The sequence below is a fragment of the Mauremys reevesii genome, linkage group 22, assembly GCF_016161935.1.
Source record: "Mauremys reevesii isolate NIE-2019 linkage group 22, ASM1616193v1, whole genome shotgun sequence".
In the NCBI taxonomy this organism is placed as follows: Eukaryota; Metazoa; Chordata; order Testudines; family Geoemydidae; genus Mauremys; species Mauremys reevesii.
In genome coordinates this window covers 17160220-17186736 of record NC_052644.1, presented here as the reverse complement: position 1 = coordinate 17186736, position 26517 = coordinate 17160220, and the positions used below count along the sequence as shown (strand labels likewise).

At 51.1% G+C, this 26517-nt stretch overlaps 2 long non-coding RNA genes across 2 annotated transcripts; both read right to left on the bottom strand.

Annotated features, from left to right (window-relative positions):
- Positions 1-4370: 4370 nt before the first annotated feature.
- LOC120388229 lies at positions 4371-17864 on the bottom strand. Its single transcript, XR_005590525.1, has 6 exons — positions 17656-17864; positions 13952-14035; positions 11823-11847; positions 9307-9356; positions 7803-7834; positions 4371-4566 (listed from the first exon to the last, which is right to left on the bottom strand). It is a non-coding gene; the product is annotated as an uncharacterized LOC120388229 (long non-coding RNA).
- A 1274-nt stretch (positions 17865-19138) lies between these two features.
- On the bottom strand, positions 19139-23023 carry LOC120388231. The gene is made up of 3 exons (XR_005590527.1): positions 22936-23023; positions 20927-20965; positions 19139-19210 (listed from the first exon to the last, which is right to left on the bottom strand). It is a non-coding gene; the product is annotated as an uncharacterized LOC120388231 (long non-coding RNA).
- Positions 23024-26517: the final 3494 nt, after the last annotated feature.

The window sequence follows — 26517 nt, the reverse complement described above, 5'->3', positions numbered from 1 at the left end:
CCAAAGTTATGGAGACAGATATGAGTCAAGGAAGCCAGCAGAGTATCAGAAACCTGGAAAAATCTCTGCCTGGATGGGCTCAGGCATTTGGTCACAAACTGAGGTGGTTCAAAAGTTTTGGATTTTTTTTAAGCAGAATTTTTTTATTGTTTCTTTAAACAATCAAACACAGCAAGCAGCAAATATTTGGCCACACATTTCTGAAACCCCAAACCCTATTGAGGTTTTTGGCAGACTAATTTCAACTTTTCAATTAAAAAAAACACAACAAATTTTGAAGGAAAGCATACATTGTCCGTGATTTTTTTCTGCTTTTTAAAAACCCCTAGTTTTCGATGCAAAAAGAGTTTTGACGGAAAATATTTGTCCAACCCTTTTAATGAGCTTTAGTGCCTTTTAGCACTAGCTGATGCTGAGAACCAGTGATACCCATAAAGAAGTTTTCTCAAAACTGGGTTTGTGCCGAGATGCGGAAGGTTTATTTTTCCCAGGGCTGCCTGTGAAGGGGGGAACAAGTGGGGCAATTTTCACCGGGCCCCGCAGGGGCCCTCATGAGAATATAGTATTGTATAGTATTGCAATTTTTTTTTATGGAAGGGGCCCCCGAAATTGCTTTGCCCCAGGCCCCCTTAATCCTCTGGGTGGCCCTGGAGACACAGCCCAGGGAGAGCAGATCCTGTGCTGGGAGCAGAGCTGCAGCCATAGAGCCAGCTGTGGTGAGCAACTGGGGCCAGCCAAGCGGGGACCTTGGGCAAAGGGCCTAGTGCAGAAAGACACCCCCAGCCAAGGGTCCTTGCAGGCCAGGCTGATGGGGGTTCTTAACTTGACGTGGGGGGCTGACGCTGGGAAGAAGGGTCCCACCACCCAAAGCCCGGAGGTGTGTGGTCACCACCATTGCAAGTGTCCAACCCGCAGCATCCCTGCAGCACAGCCAGGGCCTGAGAAGGAGGCCTGGGACCTACAAGGAACAGAGTGTGAACTGCCCTGACATTCCAGAGACACTGTTTGTGATGTTCCCTGCCACAGAGCAGGGTGATGTGTTTTCCTTTAACGTTTTCCATTTTTTCTTATTCTTTTCTTTAAATTAATTGTTAAGTAAACAACTTGTATTTGCTTCAAATTGTATGGAATAATCAGTGGGTCAGAGAGGGTACCCTGGTGTGAGGACACCCTAGCCCCTGATCTAGGTGACCACAGCAGCTTTGTTGGGGTTCCGAGGACTCTGCCAGACAGGAGAGTGGAAGGGGAGTCCTCGAGGGCAGGGAGGCCTCTGGGTAAAGGAAGTGGGAGGGAGGACTCAGATCCTTTTGCTAGCCCACTTCACCAGGGTAGCGCAGAAGCCAGGAAAGTTCCCCACAATAGCGGGACCATTTCCCCGCTTAAACATGCGTGGGTGGTGGGTATCAGAGGCAGGGGAAGGCTAAGCCAGCCAAACTGCCTTTGTGGCACTGCCCACACTCCGTGCCCAAGCACCTCCCAACCCCGCTTCCCGCCACGCTTTGCTGCTGAGATCCTGGGCCAGTGGCACAAGAATCGGGGAGGGGCCATAGTCTTCCCACTTTTTGAAGGTGGATGGGCCTGGCGGACCCTGCCCCCTTCCCCTCCTCCCAACCCCCGCCCCCCACCAAGGCCCCAGCCCTGGCCAGGCTAGCGTTAAGCCCTGACGGGGAGCCCAGGCAGCTGTGGGGAACCTTGGCAGGAGAAGTGTCCACAACTCCACAACCACTTCCACCTCCCCTGGGCGGGGGGAACTGAGACATGGGCAGGAGGCTGCCTGCCTTTGCTTCCACCTCAGGCAAGGGACCCCACCCCCCTCCATTTTGGGGAGGGCTCCAGTGCTCTTTCCCCAGGCTGGGGCTATTGGGGGCCGGCCTGCAGCCAGAGGCGCCAGGTGGCTGGAGCCGGTGCTCGTGCTGCCTGCCCACCTGGCGCTCCAGGGCTTGGGACTGTGCTGCCTGCCCGCCTGCAGTACTGGGGGCCATGCCCAGCTGCCTGCCTGCCCACCGCTCTGGGGCTTGGATTGGGGGCCGGCGCTCAGGCAGCCTGGGGCTGATGCGTGGTGGGGGCCCTCTGGGCTTTGGCAGGGGAAGAGTGGGAGGGGCAGGGCCCCGGGTAGAAGGGGTGGGCCTGCCGGGGGCTAGCATCCCTAAGCCCTTGGGTCACCCACTGCCCATGGCTCCTTGCTCTCTCCTTAGCTCTGCCCACTCTGGTCCAGGTAGCTCTGCCTCCAGCTCACATGAAGGATGGGAACCCCAGCACCCTAACTCCCTCGTTAGTCTGCCTGCCCTGTCAATCAGGCTGACCTGGAGCATTGTCCTCTCCCCATTACCCTTGGAGACTGTCAGTCTCAGGCTCCTGATTTCCCATCGACCCCTCCCCTTAGTACTGGGAGGTACCCAACCAAAAAATCCCCACTGAGTTTTAGTAGGGAACCAAAAGTCTCCTTACATGTAGCTGAGCCGGGCATTCAATCCCTGGCTCCCAGAAGTCCCAGGCTGGTGCCTTAACCATGAGCCCATCCTGAGAAGGAAGGAGCAGGGCTGGGCTGGGCTGTCTGGCTGGCTGGGGCATTTGTGGGAGGGCTAAGATCTGACAGAGCTCAGCATGGCCCTGGCTGAGAGTGAGCAGAGCTCTGCAGGTGCAGGGCAGAGTGACTGACAGCATCACCATCCGGGGAAGGGAGGGGGAAACTAAGAAGGTTGCAGGAGTAACCTGTTACAGCAGGGGCCTATTGTGCAGCACTGAGCAATGGTGTCTCCTTAACATCCTGCTTTGAGCTGCTCAATAGTATCTTCCCAGACCCCTTTTCACTCTCCCACTCACAGTTTAGTTCATTTTGGAAGTGAGTTTAGCTACCAGTTGAATTAAGGGTTTAATTCTGAGTAAGGGTGTCCACACAGGAATTTAATGCCATTTAACCAATCCACTTTCAATGCATACCTTTAGTTAATTCCTGAGCATCACTGTGTAGATAAAACCTTAAAGGCTCCAACACCAGGAAGCAAATAGAAAACTCAACACTGATTATTTCTGAGAGCCTCTTGTTTTTTAAGCAACTCTCATGATTTGGGTGGCCTGACTTCTGATTATTGCGTTCTGGGGAGGGCAAAGCTAAGGAAAAGCCATCTGAGAGAGAGGAAAGCAGGTGGGTTACTGTCTGCATGAACCTGAAGCAGAAGACTCCAATCACAATGAAGAGAATATTTTTTTTCTTTTGCACAATTCAGTTTCTTAATTACCTGAATGTTGAAAATTGCCCCGAGTCGCTATGGAAATGTGCCAGGGAGCTCAAAGCCCTACAGAAAAGTGCTTCTCTGGATAGTTAAACACACTCACAATGGTTCAAAAACCTTGAACTAACAACACAAAACAAAGCTACAAGAGGGAAAGAACGATTCCCAAATCCACCAGTGTCTGCAGCAGGATCCAGAGACATTGCTCAGGTGCTGACTATACCAGCAGCAGGGCCAATATCACTCATTTCAAAGTTCACAACACAGCCAGATTTTGCAGAGTTGGGCTCTCGGGCACCTAAATGCAGTGGTTAGAGCTTCCAAAATACCAAGCAGCAGACAATCACTGTTCTCAAATGAGAGTTTTTATCAGCTGTTGGGTGCTGGCACTTAGAAACCTGACCATCAGTCTAGAATTCCTGCCAAACATCACCTCAAACCCAGACACCAAAGCAATGTAATTGCTTCATGCACTGACTGCTTTCCAGGGAGCAAAATGCTGACATGATGTTCTCTTGCATCCATATGGCTGCACTCTCTGGACTGGAGGAGGCTAAGAAACAGTTTCACAAAGCCATAGCTTGTGACTAATACATTTTGTTGTTATTCGTATTTCATCACATTCCTACAAACCCTCATGACATTAAACGGACCTGCAAATTCCAAGGTGACCCTGATGCTGTTGTTAGTTCTCATCATTTCACAGCACATCTCGTAATATTCACTGTTTTTCTTAAAGCCCAACTGCTGATGTGCTGGGATTATGTGAGAATCTTGGGTTCTGTTGAAATGTGCACGTTTCTAGCCCTCCTGAGTGTGAAGAACACCTGGGAAACCTGACCTCCAAAAGGTCAAACAGCAGAAGTCAAATAGAAGCAAGCAAAATGCAGAATTAAAAAAAAACTCATGAATTCTTAAAATAATCTGGGGATTTGGGGGTGGCTGCCTGTTGATTTCTGTACACTTTGAGTTGGCAATGGAATCTTTGAACAGCTGAGAGGACTTGAGAGCTGAGCTGTCGATATAAAGAGTCAGGGGGCAGGAATACAGAGTTTGGATATTTTTCTCATTTTATTCAGAAGAAACTTTTTTTCCAAAAGGAAAACAGGCAACATTTGCCCTAAGAATATTCCAGTGTCCTACAGCACTTTGGGTGCTGTGCATTGTCCTGCTGTGGTCCTGGAGAAGATCCCCCACTTCCTTGCTGTATGGCCCCCTTGGAGGTTCTGTGATGTGGCTGCGCACTGACGACTCCTGCATTTCAGCAAGTGGAGCATTAATGACATCTGTCCCGCCGCGGAATGACGTTCGCGTATATCGAAGTCTCTTCTTTCTAGGGTGGTGGATTCATTGAGATAAAACACAGTAATGTTACTTTTCTGATAAGCCAAACTGAAGCCAGAGAAATGAAGCCAGAAAATGTCCGTCTGACAGCACTGCTGTACGTACAGCAGGAGCTGTTCTAATGGGCATCTAGGCTGGGAAACACCAGCGGCCCCAATTCCTACATAAACCCCTGTGAGGCAGGCAGCTCAGATTTCCCCCTCCCCAGCGTAGAGGTAGTGCCATGTTCTCCCTGCAATGGGGTCTTGTTATCTGAAATAAGGATTCTTCTGTGCTGCAGGCAGTTTAGTTTTTTCCTGTCCAGTTTTATATTTTAATCACTGATGTTATTAATGGCGATATTTATAATGGTTATTTGCACTTGTTATTATAATATTGTTATACTGGAGATTAGTTGCTCCCAACATGTGTGTCATAGATTCATAGACTTAAGGTCAGAAGGGACCATTATGGTCATCTAGTCTGACCTCCGGCACAATGCAGGCAACAGAATCTCACCTGTAACAAACCTGTGTCTGAGTTATTGAAGTCCTTAAATCAAGGTTTAAAGACCTCAAGGTGCAGAGAATCCCCCAGCAAGTGACCCATGCCCCATGCTGCAGAGGAAGGCAAAAAACCTCCAGGACCTCTGCCAATATGCCCTGGAGGAAAATTCCTTCCCGACCCCAAATATGGTGATCAGTTAAACCCTGAGCATGTGGGCAAGACTCACCCGCCAGCACCCAGGAAAGAATTCTCTGTAGTAACTCAGATCCCATCCCATCTAACATCCCATCACAGACCACTGGGCATATTTACGTGCTAATAATCAAAGAACAATTAATTGCCGAAATTAGGCTATCCCATCATACCGTCCTCTCCATAAACTTATCAAGCTTAGTCTTGAAGCCAGAACTTCCTTCCTCTTTGGGAGGTCTGTGGTGAGGAGGGTTACCAGTGAGTGGAGCTAAGGCTTCACTTATAGACTTATAGACTTTAAAGTCAGAAGGGACCATTATGATCATCTAGTCTGACTTTCTGCACAATGCAGGCCACAGAATCTCACCCACCCACTCCTGTAGCAAACGCTTAGCCTATGTCTGAGTTGTTGAAGTCCTCAAATTGTAGTTTGAAGAATTCAAGCTGCAAAGAATCCTCCAGCAAGTGACCCATGATCCGTGCTGCAGAGGAAAGCGAAAAACCTCCAGGGCCTCTGCCAATCTGCCCTGGAGGAAAATTCCTTCCTGACCCCAAATATGACGATCAGTTAAACCATGAGCATGTGGGCAAGACTCACCAGCCAGCACCCAGGAAAGAATTCTCTGTAGTAACTCAGATCCCAACCCATCTAACATCCCATCACAGACCACTGGGCTTACTTACCTGCTAATAATCATAGAATCATAGAATCTCAGGGTTGGAAGGGACCTCAGGAGGTCATCTAGTCCAACCCCCTGCTCAAAGCAGGACCAAACCCAACTAAGTCATCCCAGCCAGGGCTTTGTCAAGCCTGACCTTAAAGACCTCCAAGGAAGGAGATTCCACCACCTCCCTAGGTAATGCATTCCAGTTCCTCACCATCCTACTAGTGAAAAAGTTTTTCCTAATGTCCAACCTAAACCTCCCCCTCTGCAACTTGAGACCATTACTCCTTGTTCTGTCATCTTCTACCACTGAGAGCAGTCTAGATCCATCCTCCTTGGAACCCCCTTTCAGGTAGTTGAAAGCAGCTATCAAATCCCCCCTCATTCTTCTCTTCTGCAGACTAAACAATCCCAGTTCCCTCAGCCTCTCCTCATAAGTCATGTGCTCCAGCCCCCTAATCATTTTTGTTGCCCTCTGCTGGACTCTCTCCAATTTATCCACATCCTTCTTGTAGTGTGGGGCCCAAAACTGGACACAGTACTATAAATGAGGCCTCACCAGTGCTGAATAGAGGGGAATGATCACATCCCTCGATCTGCTGGAAATGCCCCTACTTATACAACTCAAAATGCCATTAGCCTTCTTGGCAACAAGGGCACACTGTTGACTCATATTCAGCTTTTTGTCCACCGTAACCCCTAGGTCCTTTTCTGCAGAACTGCTGCCCAGCCATTCGGTCCCTAGTCTGTAGCAGTGCATGGGATTCTTCCGTCCTAAGTGCAGGACTCTGCATTTGTCCTTGTTGAACCTCATCATATTTCTTTTGGCCCAATCCTCTAATTTGTCTAGGTCCCTCTGTATCCTATCCCTACCCTCCAGCGTATCAACCACTCCTCCCAGTTTAGTGTCATCTGCAAACTTGCTGAGGGTGCAGTCCACACCATCCTCCAGATCGTTAATGAAGATATTGAACAAAACCGGCCCCAGCACCGACCCTTGGGGCACTCCACTTGATACCGGCTGCCAACTAGACATGGAATTAATCAAAGATCAATTGCCAAATGAATTGCCAAAATTAGGCTATCCCATCATACCATCCCCTCCATAAACTTATCAAGCTTAGTCTTAAAACCAGATATGCCTTTTGCCCCCACTATTCCCCTTGGAAGGCTGTTCCAGAACTTCACTCTTCTAATGGTTAGAAATCTTCAGATCCCACCCATCTAACATCCCATCACAGACCACTGGGCATACTTACCTGCTGATAATCAAAGATCAATTGCCAAATTAATTGCCAAAATTAGGCTATTAATTTGGCAATTGATCTTTGATTATTAGCAGGTAAGTATTCACTAATAGGAGCCATCTCACTACAGCCAGTTCCCACATGGGTAACATTTCGGAGGAGGTTTTCAAACCCGCCTGAGGATTTGAACGTCCAGTTTCCAGGAGTTTTAATGGGAACTTTGAAACCCTGAACATCTCTGCCTTGGTTGTTTGTCAGATTGCAGAGGCTTGTGAGGGGGACGACCCCCTCTGTAGCTGGATAGATTTTCAGGCCATGGGGGATTCTACACTATCACTGTGGTGTGGAGTTTGGGAAGGATTATTTTCCTCTTGCCTGGATGCATCTGTGTGTGTCAGTGGAGGGCGCAGAGCCTGACTGGCCAAACTAACAGCACATATGGGAGGCAGCTACCTGGACGTGGGTAGAGATCTGGAGCAGCAGCAGTGAGACCAGGGTAACAGACACAATCTGAAGCCTGGGAATCCTGAGTAAATCCATGTTCCAAGCCCAGGGGTCACCGCCGAGCTGGAACAGGCAAACAAATCGCTCTTTTCTATCTCTATGCTTTGTTGTTAATAAAATCTGCGACTTACCCTGGGGGTTCCCAGAGAATCCACAGAGGCGCCTGGGGAGAGAAGGACGGTTAAACATTGTCACATGGCTGTAAATGCCCTTAAGGGAAGACACCTCACTGAGCACGAATTATAACCCCATGGCTCATATGTCTTCCCCAGCCAGGGCAGGGCTCCCCCGTGGGCAGCACTGAGCATAATGGAGCCTGATCCTGACCAGGGTCATTAGGGGATACGAAGCAGAAGGATTTAATGTGGCTGTTGAAGATGTTCAGTGGAAACTGTCTGTCTGGGTTTTCCACAGAGCTATTTTGTCACAAACAGAGGTGGCTTTCTGCAGAAAATTTCAACATGTAAAAAAACAAATGCCCCCAAACTGAAATATTTTGCCCATAAACCAGAAATACTCTGATTCAGAATACCAGCATGGTGCAATGTGGGACTTGTAGTTCAGTTGCCAGGTGCAGATATTCTCCTCTAGTGGCTGTGCTGCCTGGCTGACCTCCATCTCCCATGATGCACTGGAACCAGGGACTCCCATTATGTACTAGTTCCCCTCACCAAGGAGGGAGAATATGGTGCATCATGGGAGGGCCAGAGAGCTTGACTCAAAGAGGAAACCAGGAGCATGAGGCCCCTGAACTACAGCTCCCATGAGGGACTCTTGCACCAATTGAATTGCATTTTTTTCCAGCTCTAGTGTTTTGATTTTTGATATTTCATTGAAAAGTTGAAATTTTCCACTGAAAATTCTGAGAAAAGCTAAAACAAATTCATTTTTATTTAAATGTTCCACAGTAAAAAAAAAAAGCTTATTTTCTAATCAGATCAAGGATTTAATGATCCACTGGGTTAATATTCAATATTTTAAATAAAAACGTAAAATTAGCAAGCCAGTCTCTAAGTGGCACAAAGATTGGGTGACTGTGCTTCTCAGGAGGTAAATCTCCCTCTGGGATGTGGTACTACATTGCTCAGGGCTTCCAAACACCTTAGACATTTAGGTGATTTAAACCAAGAATTCTCTTTTTATACTTTACTTTTAAATTCTCTATGTGTACTTCTAACCTGACACACCCTGAGATAAGAATATCCCCCACGTATGTATCACAGCTTTCAGCCTTGGGCCTTACAATACAACCATCGGGTGAGCACCAATTGCCTGCCAAGGCACCGTCTATTGGGGTTTATTGCTGTTTTGTCACATCTCAGTCCATGTTCGCACAGGACAGGAAATACTGGTCAGCATGGGGCAGACTCAGCTCCCAGTGAAGGTGGTAGAACACTTTCCAATGGGAGTTTTCCCCGGCATGTGTCCTTTCAGTGAAGGAAGGGAATTGATAACACTTTGGCTCAGTCCCCTAAGGTACTTTGATCACAGGCAGTTTGTTGTAACTCTTGGCCAGACAGTCTGATCTGGGATCTGTCCATCCCCCACCAATTAACACATTTACCCCCAACCCCCACATTTCTCCCTCATGTGCAGGTGAAGCCAGTAACCCCAATACTCTCCAAAAGCTCTTACATTCAATATGATCTTCAGGTGTGTTGCTAGTGTCACGCTGGACTCGTTCCCTGTGGAGAGTGATAAGGACAGGGGCTATCAGTGATGCCGTGTGCTCTCTCTCTGTCACCTTGGTGACACTGAGTCTGTTCTCAGAGGTCCAGCTGTGAGTATATTTCTTCCCATAGGTGGCTCTCCCTGCTAGGACCTTACAACTCAATTCAGCTCACGCTCAGTGGAAAGGCAGCAAGCCCTACTTCTGGATAATCAGGGAACATGGCAAGTTCACCATTTATGGAGGGAAAGTCTAATAAAGATGAGACTTGAAAATCCTGTTCTACTTCAGCAAAATGCAAACAACCAATTCCCCCAAACACCACTACGTCAGCATGGAGTTAAGATTGGAGGGAACCAAAAATCCCTGACATCTCAGGACAGGGTGACCAGACAGCAAATGTGAAAAACTGAGACGGGGGACGGGGATAATAGGAGTCTATATAAGAAAAAGACCCAAAAATCAGAACTGTCCCTATAAAATTGGGACATCTGGTCACCCTAGGACAGACCTTGAAGAGAACTCGGTCGTTTTCACAAAGTTAGAACTGGGTGAATTTTTCCACAGAACTTTTTCCATGAACAATAGTTTAACCAAAATCAAATGTTTTGTCAAAACCCTTTGATTTAATGAAATTTTCAATTGAAAAAATCATAAAGAAAATGTTCATTTTGTTTTCTTTTGAATAGAGATTTTGTTTTATTTCATTTTGATTTTTTTTATCAGAAAAACTCCAACATTTTCTGTAAAAAATTTTGAACAAAATTTGAACAAAATTTTTTATTAGAAAAAAAATCACCCCAATAAAACTGGATGTTTAGGCCAGGTCTGCTCAGTGTAGACAGGCTGAATGTTCATCGTTGAGGCTCAACTTTAATGTCTTTGCATAGTGTGAAAATGCAGCTTCAGAGCCCCACTTCTGGCCTAGTTGGCTAACCAGCTCCCGCATCCCAGGCAGGCAGGGTGGGGGTGTTTGTGGGCACAGACTGGTCATACAGCAGGGAGAGTGAGGGAATGTTTCGGGAGATGCAGCTAAGTTGTCCTACAGGTCAGGGGTGCAGGAGGCAAGCAGGGAACATACACTGCTGGAGGTGGAAGGGGGGTGTCACAGTATTGAGTGTCTGTGTGTGGTCTGCCCCTACCTACTTTATTGGCAGAATCGCTGCGCTAGGAACCCAGGCTGGGCTGGACACTGGCAGAGCCAGGAAATTGCCTCCAGTTTCCCCATGCGCTTTTCCCTCTCTGTGTCCAGCTGGTCACCCCATGGACTCCCTGGTCTCCCATCTGGTTCTCTCTTCCCTCCCACCAGCCCAATGCTGGCTTCTCCCCCCATCATGCCCATCTGAGCTGGAGCTGCGTAGATTTCCTGGAGTCTCTCTTGGGGCAATGCGCAGCTGATGAAGCTTCTCTGAGCTCCGGGGCTGTGAGGCATGGGCATGGGCCAGGCAGGGCTTAGAACAAGCAAATAGGCCCCCTGGCCCTCAGAAGGGCAGTAGTGGGCCCACTGGGCTGAAGATGGTCACTGGGAAGTCAGATGGGGAGGGGAGCAGGAGTCAGGGACAGGTGCTGGCTGCAGAGTAATGGGAAGTGACCCTTAGACGCCATCTGTAGGGTCCCTGCAGGGTCTCTGTGTGTGGTGGGAGGGGGAGGGGTCCCTTAGAGGCCCCTGACGGGGTGTTGAGCAGACAGCAAGTTGGTCCCCCTGGGCCATGCTGCAGAGGCGACTGGCTCAGAGCCCCCTCTGCACAGTGCATTGTTCACACGTACAGCGCACTCTGAATCCCCACGGGTGTCCCTGCTGACCGGCTCTCCCCAGCATGGGATGGGAGTGCTACGGCTGCCCCACGCACAGACCTGCACGGAAATCATGGACTCTGTGAGGAAACCTGCTGTAGATGTTTCGTGGCGAGTTTGTGTGTGGACGCACCGAGCCTGGCACTAAACCAGCTGTAGCTGATGGAGCTAAAATTGGGTGTTACCCACCGCAGCTGGATGGACTGGAAAACCTTGGTTCCCAGCCAGGCCCAGCCACTCCCAGCCCCGCTCTGGAAGAACAGACCCAATTCTGGGGAACTGGATGGTTCGGTTGGTGCCGCTTTGTGATCGAACATCCCCAGCATCCTCTGAGTGTAAAATAGGGCCACTTTCATTCTTTCAACACCCAGGGACCATTTTCAAACACGCTCATTCTGCTGCCAGTGAATTCGATGGGGACATGCAGCTTTGGGAAACCCCTTCCTTAAAGCTTCTCCTCATAACCTCCAGATCCAACCCCAACCAGGGAGTTCATCCTGCCCTGGGCTTTTCCAAAACTCCTCCGGAACAAATAGACTGAATCTCCCTCACCACTGCCCCCTCCACATACACACACAGCAGGGGAGCTGAGCTATGCTTAGATGCTGGAGTGGTTGGCTGTTCTGTGAGGCAGAGAGAAGGGACCCAGGATGGAAATGAGACGGGAGAGGGAATAATTTCCACCTACCTTTGATCTCTTGGTAGAGACACAACTGGAAGCAGTGAGACAGTGTGATCAGAGACGTGGACACGTTTCCTCATGGGCACAGATAGAGAGAGAGAGAGAGAGAGAGAGAGAGAGACGGAAACTGAGTGAAACGGCCCCAGTTCCTCATTGTATTGGTGCAGAGCCCCATCCTCATCGCCCAGCCCAGCCCTCTCCTCCACCAGCCCCACTGACTGCCCTTGGAGTGATGTGGCCAAGTCTGATGATTTAACTGCCAGTCTCACGGCATTTGATGTTCTGAGAATCAGGGAGTTCAGTGAGAATCTCGGCTTTCATTAAATAGAAGTAAATTTAGGGGAGAAAAGCTTGAAAATGTGACCTGAGAGACCCCCAAAGATCAAATCCCCCAGGCAAATACAAAGACCCCACTCTGATGACTTGTTGGAAATCCCATGAGTTTTAAGCCAATCTCGAGATTGTTGGGGTGACTCAAATGCTGTGAAAGCTTGGGGCTGGGGACGCTGTGTGAGGAAAGGTTGGCAGGACAGAGCTGTGTCCAGAGCTCTATTGTCAAAGTTGTTAGGTCTGGATTCAGGAAAGCTCTTAAACACGGGCATATACATAGGGGCCATTCCTGTCGAGGGGATGCCTTCCTGAACTGCAGCCTTAGGTAAGACGCAGTTGAGGGAGCAGATCCATGCAAATGTAAGGGGACTGTTGCCCCCTTACTATCATTCAGTGGGGGTGTTTTGGTTGGCTAGCTCCCAGCACTAAAAGATTGAGGAGAGGCCAATGTTCCAGATTAGCCTCAGCCTCTGAGCCTGATTGACAGGGTGGGCAGGCTAATCAGGAAGTCAGGAGGCCAGGGGAGTCCCATCCTCCTTGTGAGCTGGAATTGCCTGGGTCAGACAGAGGGGGGCAGAGATAAAGAGAGAGCAGGGGCCCAAGCTGAGCTGGGGAGCAGAGCCGGGCCAGATCCAGATGGGCCAATAGAGCAGGTCAGGAAGCAGGTCACAGTTGGGAGCAGAGCCAGAGGCACAGCCCAGGGAGAGCAGACCCTGTGCTGGGAGCAGAGCTGCAGCCATAGAGCAAGGTGTGGTGAGCAACTGGGGCCAGCCAAGCGGGGATTATGGGCAAAGGACCCAGCGAAGAGAAACATCCCCAGCCAATGATCCTTGCAGGCCAGATTGGGAGGGGGATCTTAACCCGATGAGGGGCTGATGGTGGGAAGAAGGGTCCCACCACCCAAAGTCCGGAGGTGTGTGGCCACCACCATTGCAAGTGTCCAACCCGCGGCATCCCTTCAGTACAGCCAGGGCCTGAGAAGAAGGCCTGGGACCTACAAGGAACAGAGTGTGAACTGCCCTGACATTCCAGAGACACTGTTTGTAAAGTTCCCTGCCACAGAGCGGGGTGATGTATTTTCCTTTAACCTTTCCCATTTTTCCTTATACTTTTTTAAAATTAATTATTAATTAAACAACTTGTATTTGCTTTAAATTGTATGAAATGATCAGTGGGTCAGGGAAGTGCCCCAGGCAGAGAGAGTACCACGATGTGGGGACACCCTAGCTCCTGCCGTAGGTGACAACTGCAGAGTTGGGGGTCGAGCTCCCCCAGGAATCCTGGTCCCAGCCTTGTTGGGGTTACGAGGACTCTGCCAGACAGGAGAGTGGAAGGGGAGTCCTCAAGGGCAGGGAAGCCTCTGGGTAAAAGAAGTGGGAGCGAGGACTCAGATCCTTTTTCTAGCCCACTTCACAGGGGTGGTGCAGAAGCCAGGAGAGTTCCCCACAATAGTGGGACCATTCCCCCACTTACTCTTAGGTACCTGTGTGTTGATATTCCATCTGAACACACGCCCCCTACAGGGCACTGCAGTAATGTACCTAATAAATAATGTACAGCGCCTAGCGCAGTGGGCCCTGATCCCTGACTGTGGCTCCAAGGTGCTAATGCAATAGAAATAATTAATTACAATGATAATCCCTTTCATTATCTCTTTGATCTTTCTACCAAGCCAAAAACAAATGATCGATTTCATTGTGTTTTTGGTCATCTGTCTCCCCCTATCCCAGCAGACATACTGGGTACAGGGGATCTAAGGGATTGTCTCTGTCTGTACATTTGCTTGGCCTCACTGTCATACCCACCTTTCTTTCTCAGAAGATAAAGCACCACAGCCAGAACCACAACGGCAGGGATTGTAATTCCCAGTAAGAGCTTCAGATCAGGGCCTAGGAAAGAACATCACTGTGAATGGCCTCTCCAAGCAGCCACCAGCAATTCCCCACCGGCTGGAGCTGGCTGAGTCCAGGGACCCCTCATATCCTCATAAACATACCTGGGGAGCTCACCCTACGGTTATCTGCAGGGCGTTGTTATTGGCTGTTCTTTATGAGCAAATTAGTTAATGTTTTTCCACAATTTTTTTTGACTCAACATTTTTTAAACCTGAAACCATTTTAATTTAAATAAAATCTTTCCACCAAACAGTTTACATGGAAGGACCTTCTTCGTCTTTCCACAAAAATTTTTTTGAAATGAAAAACAATGTTTTGTTTTGTTTTGAACTGATATTTTTGTTTTAAAAATCCAGATATGGAAGGAAAATGTCCCTTTGAAAGGAAAAAAACAGCTTTGTCTCATTTTGATTCTGAAAACTCAAAACGTAGGAAAATGTCTAGTCGAAATGAGACTAAATGATTTTTTTGTGTTGAATTTCATGAATATTTTTTCATCAAAACACTGAAATTTTCCATAACAATTTTTGAATTAAATAGCTTTGTTTACTTTTTTTTTTTTGTGGAAATAAACCTGGATTTCCCCCTCACCCAGCTCTCAGAGTGAGCTCCTCAAGGCAGGAAATATCCTATTGAAACTGCCCTACTTCAGGGAAGCATCATGATTCTGGACAGCGCCCAGGTACAAACTTAACTTCAAACAGCCATTTTAGGTCCAGCAATGGGACTGTAGCAGGGGCTTAAAGTTAAGCTCATACATAGGTGCTGGCCTGAGTAGGGTTGGATTTGAGCACACGCTTGAGAGCTTTCGTGAGTCAGGGCCAGAGATCTGTGCAGTATGTAGAGATGTGTGCAGAGCTGGTCTACAAATACCTAGTGGAAGAGTTTTCAGTCAGAAAATGCTATTTCTTCAAAATCAAAACCTTTCGAGAAGGTAATTGAATGTTTTGGAATCAAAATGTTGCTGAATTTCTGTTCCATGAAAAATCTGAATTTTTGACTTTCCCCCTGATTCAGGATGAAAATAAAATGTGAAAGGTCAGAATTTCTTGCAGGACAGAAATGCTCTGTCCCCAGCAGCTCTCCGGGCACAATTAACATTAGTGTCGCTCAGTCAGGAGTCACTAGCGGCGCTGTTACACAAAGTCTGACAACATCTTTTCCTTTCCTTGGGAGGGGTGTACACAGCTTTGTTTGGATTTTGGTTTGCTGATGCAGATGCTTTGGGGGTCCTGTGCAAATAGTCAAGTTTGTGGCTCTGTTAAAGTCACTGTTTTCTGCCTGGGAATCGGGCACTGGTGCTGGGCTGAGATTCCTGAAAGAGGGGTTTGCTCATGCGCTGTGTGTGACACCTCTGTTCCCGGATTGGAGCACGGAGCATAAATAACTAATTACACAGAGAGAAGGAACTTGTGAGCCCAGGTGTGATGATGCATCTGGTGCCTCCGACAAAAACAGCAACAAATACAGTGAGTGGAGAGAGAGGAAATAATTCCCTAAATGCTGGTTTAGCAGAGGGGGTCAGTGAACCCCAGATGAAACTCTTGCCCATCAGAAGGGTTTGGGATTCTCCCTTTGAAAGAGCCATTTTCCTGCCCTGCAAAGATGTTGCCCAACTCAGCAATGCTGGTTAAAGCCTGAGAGAGCTGCACGGACAGATAGTGCTGCACTGGATGATCCCTTCGTCCTACTGTGTCATCGTGTGTTTCCTCTACATCCACTGTCCTGGTGATCACACTCAGACTGGGGGTTGCTCAGCCCAGGACCCACCTTTCCTTAAATAGAATCCCCAGAATAAAGAAATGCTACAGAATCATTTACTTTGAGAGAGGGGGGAATCCCTGATACCACCACTGATGGAGTCACTACATAGGCAATAAATACATAAGAGACCAGAGCCAGACCATGCCCCGACTCCAGGCCCATAAATAGAACAGGGATCAATTGTTCTCCATGTCCACTGAAAGTAGGAGAAGAAGTAATGGGCTTAATCTGCAGCCAGATAAGGGAAGTTAAGCTCTGGAATAGACTTTCAAGTGAGTTTTTAAAATCCCCATTGTCAAAGGTTATTAAGAACCGGTTGGACAACCCCCCTGTCAGGGATGGTCTAAATTTACTTGGTCCTGCCTCACTGCAGGGGGCTGGAATCTATGGCTTCTTCAGGTCTCTTCCAGCCTGACATTTCTATGGTGTCCCCATTCACCTCCACAGGGCTGCCAACTTTCCAATTGCACAAAATCAAACAGCTTTGTCCCACCCCCTCCCCAAGGCCTGCCCCTTCCCCACCCCTTCTCTGAGGACTCGTCCCCCTCTCACTCCAGCCCCCTCCCTCAGTCGCTCGCTCTTCCCCACCCTCACTCACTATCCCTGGGCTGGGACTGGGTATTGGGGTGTGGGAGGGGTGAGGGCTCCAGCTGGGGGTGCGGACTCCAGGGTGGGACCATAAATGAGGGTTTCAGGGTTCGGGAGGAGACTCCAGTCTGGGACAGTGGGTTGGGGTGTGGGAAGGGGCTCTGGCTCTGGCTGGGGGTGTGGGCTCTGGGGTGGGGCTGGGGATAAGGGGTTTGCAGTGCAGGAGGGGGCTCTGGGCTGGGGCCAAGACGTTTGGGGTACAGGAGCTGCGGGCTGGGGCAGGCGGGTGGGGGGTGGGAGAGGTTGTGGACTCTTGGAGGGGGATCAGGGCTGGGGATTGGGGTGCAGGAGGCATTTTGGGGTACAGGCTCTGGGAGGGAGTTTGGGTGCTGAAGGGGGGTCAAGGCTGGGGTAGGGGGTTGGGGTACAGGAGGGGATTTGAGGTGTGAGCTCTGGCCAGGAGGCGCTTATTTCAGGTGGCTCCCAGTTGGCAGTGCATTTGGTCTAAAGCAGTCTCCCTGCCTGCCCTGGCTATGCTGCGGCTCCCAGAAGCAGCCAGCGTGTTCAGCCCTTAGGCTGAGGCATGGTCAGGCAGATTTGTGCACTGCCTACGCTTGCAGGTGCCACCCCCACAGCTCCCATTGGCCAAGGTTCCCAGCCAATGGGAGCTGCCGAGCCAGGAAAGGGGGTGGGGCAGCACGCATAGTTTCCCTGATCACGCCTGCCCCTAGGGGGCGCAGGGACATACCAGCTGCTGCTGGGAGCTGTGCAGAGCTAGGGCAGGCAGAGAGCCTGTCTTAACACCGCTGCACCACCGACAGAACTGGCTCTAGGCACCAGCAAACCAAGCACGTGCTTGGGGTAGCACAATTCCAGAGGCAGCATTCTGGGTGTTTTTTTTTTCTCTCTGAGGTTTTTTTTTTGTTTGGGGCGGCAAAAAACCTAGAGCTGGCCCTGACCACCGAATGGACTTTTAATGGCCTGGTGAGTGGTGCTGACTGGAGCTGCCAGAGTCCCTTTTTGACCAAGAGTTCCGTATGAAAACTGGACTCGTGGCAACCCTAATCCCCCACCTGCCTGGGCTGGGCCCTCTGAGCTGAGATTGGTGAAAAAAGGGGCTGGCGGGTTCCCTGTGGCAAATTTTGAACAAAGATGATTTGACAGAAATTTTTCATTTCAAATTTTGAACATGGATGAATTTCTGCACACACACACACACACACACACACACACACACACACACACACACACACAGGCCTTACCAGTGATGCTGAGGTGCTGGGCAGGGCTGAGCTGGGATCTGATCACCTGGTTGTCTCTGTCCTTAATCTCGTACCCACAGGAGTAATTCCCGGAGCTGCCCGTGGACACCACATGGTCATAGCCATAGGTGACTTTCTCCTCCGAACCAATCTGGGATGAAACCTCCTCCCCGTCCTTATAGAAGATGACACGGGTAGCTGGAGCCTGGGTGAACATGGAGCATTGGAGCTGCACAGAGTCCCCTGGCTGGGCAGACGTCCGGCTCAGGTAGAGGATGGGGGCAGGGAGAGTGCCTGGGAAGGAGAATGGAGCCATTGGTGGCATCTGGCACTGTTGTTGGCACAGGAGGTAAATGGTGGGTGGGTCTGTGCCATGTCTCAAATGGAGGCTATGATGCCAGCCCAGCTGGGGCGGTGGGGGGACCAGCTCTATCTGATGCCTGGGAACGTTATTCCCCAGGATCATTTGGGTTGAAGAGACGGGCTCCCATTGTCTGGCTCTGTGCACTGTCCGAGAACAAGGGGCCTTGATGCATGCACCTGCTGACAGAGCTGGGGCAGTACAGCTGGGAGAGAGGCGACCCCTCAGCGAGGCCAGCCCCTGGCTGTTGGGGGTTACCTAGAGAATGGACAACTCCTTGGCCTGCCTGAGGAGCCCGTGCGGTGAAGGCCAGTTGCTGCACCATGGAGCCCACTAGCCAACAGCCAGGGAGCTGTGTCCAGTCCCTAACCCCTCTGGTGTCTGCTCTAACATCCTCCCTGTCCGTGTGCCCCTCCCAGCTCCTAGCTGTCACAGGGGCCACCAGGAGCAATTCTAGGCCCAGGCCAAGGGAAGGTCCTGGAGCCACATCAGACAGTGGCTCCCTCTCTCCTGGGAAGCACCAGGGCGATTGGGCCCAGCTCTGAACTTGCAGTGGAATTGCTGCTGTCTATATATACCCACCACCTTCCCCGCCTCAGCGGTCCCACTGCTGCTGTCCAGGCAGCCAGCAAAGAAATGCAACTGCAACCAAAAAGTTGCGTCCCGGCTCCACCAGCCCCTGCTGCCCTGGACACAGGGTCACTGGGCGCAGCTCTCTGAGCTGGGTCATACGGGAGCTCAGCCTGGGTGAGCTAATGGTCCCTTCTGGCTGTGCCCTTTCAAAAGCCCCCTTCTTCACTTGGCTGTTCACCCCCACACACCTTCCCATGATGCTGAGCAGAGCTGAGCTGATATGGTCACAGACACAAACACAGATAAACACAAACACACAGGCCTCACCGGTGGCACTGAGGCGCTGGGCAGGGCTGAGCTGGGATCTGATCACCCAGTTCTTGCTGTCCTTGATCTCGTACCCACAGGAGTAATTCCCAGAGCTGTGCCTGGACACCACATGAACATAGTTGTAGGTGACCTTCTCCTCTGAACCTGTCTGGGAGGAAACCTCCTCCCCATCCTTACAGAAGATGACGCGAGTGGCTGGGTCCTGGGAGAACACGGAGCACTGGAGCAGCACAGAGTCCCCCAGCCGGGCAGACGTCCGGCTCAGGTAGAGCATGGGGGCAGGGAGAGAGCCTGGGAAGAGGGATGGGTCAGAGCTGTCAGTGGTATCATCAGTGGCGCCCGGGACTCTCTATGGGGCTGGATGTAAATGGTGGGTGGGTCTGTGCCATGTCTCAGATGGAGGCTCTGATTCCAGCCCAGCTGGGCAGACGAGGGGAGGAGCTCTCTCTGGTGGCAGGAAGCTTTATTCCCAGGGATCAGCAGGGTTATGAAAGAGCCTGGAGGCTCAGCTGGGCTGGGATCCCATTGTCTGGTGCTGTGCACCTCGCAGCCCCTGGCCATTGAGGGCTGTCTGGGGCCCAGCCAACACCTCGACCTGCCCCCCCAGCCCATGCAGTGAAGGCGAGATGCTGCCCCAGGGAACTCGTCAGCCAACAGCCAAGGAGCTACCTATGTCATAGAATCATAGAATCTCAGGGTTGGAAGGGACCTCAGGAGGTCATCTAGTCCAACCCCCTGCTCAAAGCAGGACCAATCCCAACTAAATCATCCCAGACAGGGCTTTGTCAAGCCTGACCTTAAAAACCTCTAAGGAAGGAGATTCCACCACCTCCCTAGGTAACCCAATCCAGTTCTTCACCACCCTACTAGTGAAAAAGTTTTTCCTAATGTCCAACCTAAACCTCCCCCTCTGCAACTTGAGACCATTACTCCTTGTTCTGTCATCTTCTACTACTGAGAACAGTCTAGATCCATCCTCTTTGGAACCCCCTTTCAGGTAGTTGAAAGCAGCTATCAAATCCCCCCTCATTCTTCTCTTCTGCAGACTAAACAATCCCAGTTCCCTCAGCCTCTCCTCATAAGTCATGTCCAGTTCTTTACATCTTCCCCAGAGTCTGCTCTAACATCCTCCCTGTCCCTGTGCTCCTCCTGCCCCCAGTATCCAGCTGGCAATTTAGATAATTCCAGCCTCAGGTTAACGGAAAGTTCTGGAGCAGCAGCAGGGAGCAGATTCTCCTTTCCCAGGAATCGCCAGGGGGATGGAACCCCGCTCTGAACTTGCAGGTGAATTGCTGCTGTCTCTGGGCAGGTCAATATCAGTCCACCATCTTCACTGTCTCTGCAGTGCTCCCAGGTGCTGCCTTGGCCGGCAGCATCCCCTGACCATGCTGCCCAGGCAGTCAGCAAAGAGACGTGGCTGTGACCAAAAGCCACATCCTGGCTCCACTAGCCCCTACTGGGTTGGACGCAGGGTCACTAGGTGTGGCTCCCTGGCCTGAGTCATACAAAGCTCAGCCTAGGTGAGCTAATGGTCCCTTCTGGCCGTACCCTCTTGAACATCCCCTGCCTGGCCAGGGCTGTCAAAGGTGCTGCTGATATTTAAGAATGAGGTAGAGGCTGCGTCCATGTGGGGCAGGGGAGAGCTCCAGGGACAGCCCTGCGGCCGCGAGGGGCTGGGAGCGGTGCCTTGGGAAGGTAAATCTCTTGGGGTCAGAGCCGTGGTGTCCTCTGCTTCCCAGGGCCAGTGCCCCAAAAGTGAGATGGGCCAAGGACATGACTCTCTCACCTGCATGTCACATTGGTCCCAGATACAGGAGAGAGGCAGCGGGCGGCCAGGAGACCTGTGAACCCCGCTCGAATCCCACACAGCCCTGTCTGCTTTCCCATGCCAGAGCTGCTGGCACTGCACTGGACAGGGAGCGAACCAAGGGGCAGTGGCTGGATGCCCTGGAGATGGAGGGGTAAACGCCATGGGTAGGTTGGGGACAGACAGACAGTTGGACTCACCGGGAGCTGAGCAGATCTCCTGGCTAGTGGGACTCAGCGCTGGGAACAGAAAGGTGCCGTGTGTTCAGTGCCGGGCTAGACTCTCCCCTGCTGTGAGATGCCCTGAATGTCTGATGGGGTCTCGGCTCCCTCCACAGCCCCACTCCCAAGCCTATATTTCAGCTGCAGCCTGTACTGACAGCGCCTCCTGCAGAGACGGGTGGGCTCTAAGTATGTAACACGCCCCATCGCCCTCCCCGGCCCTGTGCACTGAATGGGATTCACACGCAGGCACCTGGTAGTCAGGGGCCTCCTCTCTCTTCAACACAGAGGAGTGGGGGGCCCTGTTCCAGCCTCACCCATCCCTCCAGGGGCACCCCTGCCTGCTCCATGAGGCTGTGCCAGGCATTGTGCAGAGCCCTGGCCCCATGTTCCCTCTCGCTGGTGAGGCCCATGCAGGCACCCTGGAGGGTTCCCATGCCCCCAGGGGATCAGCAGTGAGTGTCTCTGCATGCGGCTCAGCTACCAGCTGGCAGTACCTATGTTCATCCACGGCCCAGTTAACTGAGCTCAGCCCCTCACTTCCGCAGCAGAGCCTGCAGCAGGGAACATGCTATGGACAGAGGGACAGAGCCCAGACCTGATATGGGTCTTTGAAAGTCAGGCACAAAGCAGAGCCCCTGATCCCAACCCCCCCTCCATCCCCCCATGCCAAAACACAGATCTGGGGTTGGAGCTAAGCTGTATGGCTTGGGCCCAGCCCTATAACAAGTCTAACCCTGAGCCCCAGACCCAGAACCCCCAAATTCTGGGGGAATCCAGAACCAGAGTCCAGCCTGGATCCCAGCTCAGTGTCTCTGGCACGTCTGTAAGAAGGAGCCCTGGGGTGGACCCTGATAATCACCCACCCTCCATTATCAACAGCCTTTCCTGCTGTCTCTGCCTCCAGGCTGAGCTGCCATCCCTGAGCCTCTTTCCCAGAGCTGAAACCCTCCTGACTCCATGTGTCTGGTGTCCCATGTGCCTGTGCTGGGCCCAGTGACACACCAGGGGTTTGAATACAGCCAAACGCCAGGTCACAGCTCCCAACAAGGAATGCTGGCCTAGGGCCTGGACCGGGACAGTAGGGACCAAAGAAAGGATTTAGGGGCCCCAGGGGACAAGTAACTTGACGTGAGCTCCCAAGGCACCACTGGGGCAGTAGCCCTGCAGCGCTCCTGGGCTGTGTAAGGAGGGGAGCAGGGAGCAGGAGCAGGGAGGGGATTTCCCCTGCTGTGTGGCTTTGCTGAGGTCAATACTTGATCCTGTGTCTGGTTCTGCGGACCCCAGTTTAAAAGGCTGTTGGAAAAGTTCAGTGGGTGCAGAGCAGAGCCAGAAAAATGCTGCGAGGGCTGGAGAAGAGGCCTCACAGGAGAGGCCGGGGGAGCTCCGTGTGAGGAGCTGGTCAGACAGCTGGGCTGGTCACGGTGTCCAAGCTCCTTCCTGGGGAGAAAACCCCAGGCACTGACAGGCTCTACAGTGCAGCAGACACAGGCAGAGACAGACCTGAGGGCCGGACGCTGAGTCTGGGCAAACTCCAGTGAGAAAGGAAGCAGCAGTTTCTCCCCGTGCGGGGGATTAACCCCCGGCACCAGCTCCCCAGGGAAATGGGGGAGTCACAGCCAGGCCGGAGGTGTTTCTAGGGGAATTCTATAATCAAACGCAAGTGACTGGGCTCAGTGCAAGGGAGATGGGGGAAGTTCTCTGCTCTGGGCTATCGGGGGGTCAGACTAAATGGGCTAATGGTCCCTCCTGGCCTTAAACTCTGAGAGTCTGTGACTCTCACCCCAGCCTGTACTGACTGCTAGCCATGGCCCATCCTCAGCACGGAGTGCTGGCCCTGTGCTAGTTTGGGACAGTCCCACTCCCTCCAATAGCACAACCACCTCTGCCACTAAAGAAGATTTGCCGACAGTCTGGGCCAGGGGCTGCTCTCGGTTCTGTGTCCTCTCAGCCTGCTACTGATTAGCACAGGATTCCTGAATACTCACCGAGAAGCAAGAGGCACAGATGCAGGATCATCAGAGCCGTAGGATGGATAGAGCCCAGTAGCTTCTGTTCCTGATGGAGACGGGAGGGGAAAATCCACAGTTGCTTCCTGCTCCCACCTGCCCTATCTTACATCAACAGAAGGGAAGCTCTGGTCTCTCTCTCTGCTCGGATCTGCCCCAATCTGCTCCCCAGAGTTGGATACTCCAGCCTGCCCCTCTCCCTGCCCCCAGACCCTCTGGGGTCTGTAGGGCTCAGACAGTAGAGACGCTTCAGCCTCTCTCTGACCTGCTCTGTCCCCTCCTGAGGTTTGATATTTGTTACCACTCCCTGTTTCCTGCCCCACGCCACCCCCCTTCCCCAGCCTGACCGCAATGTCTCTATTTAGAGCTGGAGGATTGAGAACTGAAGGAGCCTGGTTTTCTTGTTTGAATTTAAACATATCACTGAGGAATTGCCCCACATCCCATCTCACTGGCTGGGGACCGAGACTCCTCTGCGGGACGCCAAACAGCAGAGGGCTTCAAGGAAAATGTATCAGGAGCACAAGGCAGAGCAGTTTTGCACAGCAACTTTTCCTAATAATTGATGGAGGAGTGGATTTTGCTGGGATGATGGCTGGGCCCATTTGACCCCTGGGATTGAGTCAGCTCTGCAGAGCAGCTGGACAGGGGAGGTTTGCAGAGGTGACGGTCAGTTTGAGACTACCTGTTATAAGCAGTGCCCAGAGAAAAGCAGGGTGGAAAAAGGTAAATATTTTTGCAATGTTTTTTAAATCATTGGCTCATACCTTTTTGTTATAAATATTTTTGTTGACAATTTTTCACATTTTTCCCCTCTCTTGGCGGAAAAATGGTAAAAATGCAGGGAGGATAAATTCAGAATCTGAAAACTTTAAAAAAAAATCTCTGAAAAAAATGGTTTTTTTAATTGAAAATGTTTTTTAATTTTCCAATTTTGTTTTACAAAACCCCCCAAATAATTTTAATTTTTTTCTTTGAAAAAATGGAAACTTTAAGATATAATGAAAATGTTTGACAGAAACTCTCACTTAAACAATGTGTCATTTTTAGATCACAACATTGTGTGCCTCTAGCCCAGACTGATCTCTGGCGCTGTGGGTCAGGCTGAGCTGCTGGCACCCTTGGGTGGCAGCCAGGCCCTGCTTGGAGCTCAGATAATGCTGCCCAGAAAGAACCTGATCCAAAGCCTCTTCGTGTCAGTGGAAAGACTCCACTGGCCTTGGGATCAGGCCACTGTGTAAGAGGGTCGGTTTGCTGTGATAGAGAAATGGCTCTGGAGCTTTCACTTTGAGTGACCCCAGCCCAGCCCAGCCACAGGAACAGGAACAGGAACAGGGAATGTCTCCACCATGGGCGGGTGAAGGGGGTGTTGATGACAGGACATGAACAGTGCAAAATAGGATGTGAAGAAGGGGAACTCCACCCCGCTGCCCAGCCAGAGCTGTAAATGCAGCTGAGATGAGAAGCAAGAGCATCTGCAGAGTGAGTTCCTCCTGCTGCACAGACACTTCAGATGCCTCAATACCAGGCCCTGAAAGGAGCAGAGAGACGGCTCCACACAGGGAAGAAATGATCAGGGCTCCTCTCTATGCTAGTGCTTTAACAGAAACTTGAAATAAGTCATCTGCACAGAGCCTGTGATAGAGAAAGAGGCTGATCGATAGATCAGTAGATAGGTAGAGGGGTATGTATGGGGCTAGAGAGATAGACGGAGGATATATATGGGGATAGATAGATGGATAAGCACAGTGACCAAGACTTTCAGAAAGTATTAATGAATTTGGGGGCTCAATTTAAGACTCCCTGAAGGGGCTGTTTTCCAGCAGGTGGGGGCTCAGTGCCAGGGGCGGCTCTAGCTTTTTGGCCGCCCCAAGCAGTCATGCGCGGGAGGCGCCCCGGAGCCGCGGGAGCAGCGGACCTCCCGCGGGCATGACTGCAGAGGGGGCGCTCGTCCCGCGTGGCTTGGCTGGACCTCCCGCGGCTGCGGACGGCTCGCGGGTCCGGCGGCTCCGTTTGAGCTGCCGCAGACATGCCTGCGGGAGGTCCAGCCGAGCCGCGGGACGAGCGCCCCCTCCGCAGTCATGCCTGCGGCAGGTCCAGTCGTCCCGGGGCTCCGGTGCACCTCCCGCAGGCATGACTGCGGCAGGTCCGCCGGCCCAGCCTGCCGCCCCCCCCCGGCCGCAGGGAACGCCCCCTAGATTTTGCCGCCCTAGGCACCAGCTTGTTTTGCTGGTGCCTAGAGCCGCCCCTGCTCAGTGCAGTCTGTCTGTCACCCCTTAAACTGTCTCATGTTAGGCTCCCAAAATCACTGGCCATTTTGGAAGGTTTTTCCAGAAGTGCTTGTGCCAATTATACATGTGCAGAATCTGTGTGTGAGACCAGCTGTAGGGGTGAGAGGGGCTGCGTCCCCATGGCCCATTCCATCCTTGTCTCTTGGGTAGATTGCAATCAAGGGTGATCAGTGCCAGTTGTGATGGGGATTTTGTGATAAAGCTCCTCTGGCCCAACCACACTGCATGGATGCTCAGCAGCCAGTCCAGTTCCCAGCTGCCCCATCTTTCCCTGCAGGGTGAACATTGATCATTTCCTGCTGAGGAAATAGAGGCAGCTTTGTGAAAGCTGTGGGTACCACTCACGTGTTCCCAAAGCAGATGGACTTGACCCAGCATCTCCCATGAACCACCCAACCCCTGCCGCTATAGTACCTCAAAGGAAGTTATCTTATGTCAGCCAAGGGGTGAATTTATACTGCTCCAGTATAAGTCCCTGTGCACACCTGGATTGTGGTATAAGAGAATCTTTTTCTGGTTTATCTTACATTGTTTTAAAAGTGCTATAAACTAAAAGGCATAGCTTTTAAACAATGAGGATAATTAACCATGGGGAAAACTTACCACGGGCTGTGGTGGATTCTCCATCACTGGCAATTTTTAAATGAAGGGTGGATGTTCTTTTAAAAGAGATGCTCTAGTTCAAACTGGAATTATTCTCGGGAGAGTGCAACACTCTGTACCTAAAAGCAGCACCTTGGAACCCCCATATTCACCACTCTCCTATAATTGTGCTCTGTTTTGTCCAAAGTATACCTGGTGAGGTATCATTTTAAAAGCTCTTATATGGTTAACATTAATATCCTGTTGGATTAAGCACTATCACTGTCTGTGAAGTTATCATAGAATCATAGAATCTCAGGGTTGGAAGGGACCTCAGGAGGTCATCTAGTCCAACCCCCTGCTCAAAGCAGGACCAAACCCAACTAAATCATCCCAGCTAGGGCTTTGTCAAGCCTGACCTTAAAAACCTCTCAGGAAGGAGATTCCACCACCTCCCTAGGTAACCCATTCCACTGCTTCACCACTCTCTGAGTGAAAAAGGTTTTCCTAATATCCAACCTAAACCTCCCCCTCTGCAACTTGAGACCATTACTCCTTGTTCTGTCATCTTCTACCACGGAGAACAGTCTAGATCCATCCTCTTTGGAACCCTCTTTCAGGTAGTTGAAAGCAGCTATCAAATCCCCCCTCATTCTTCTCTTCTGCAGACTAAACAATCCCAGTTCCC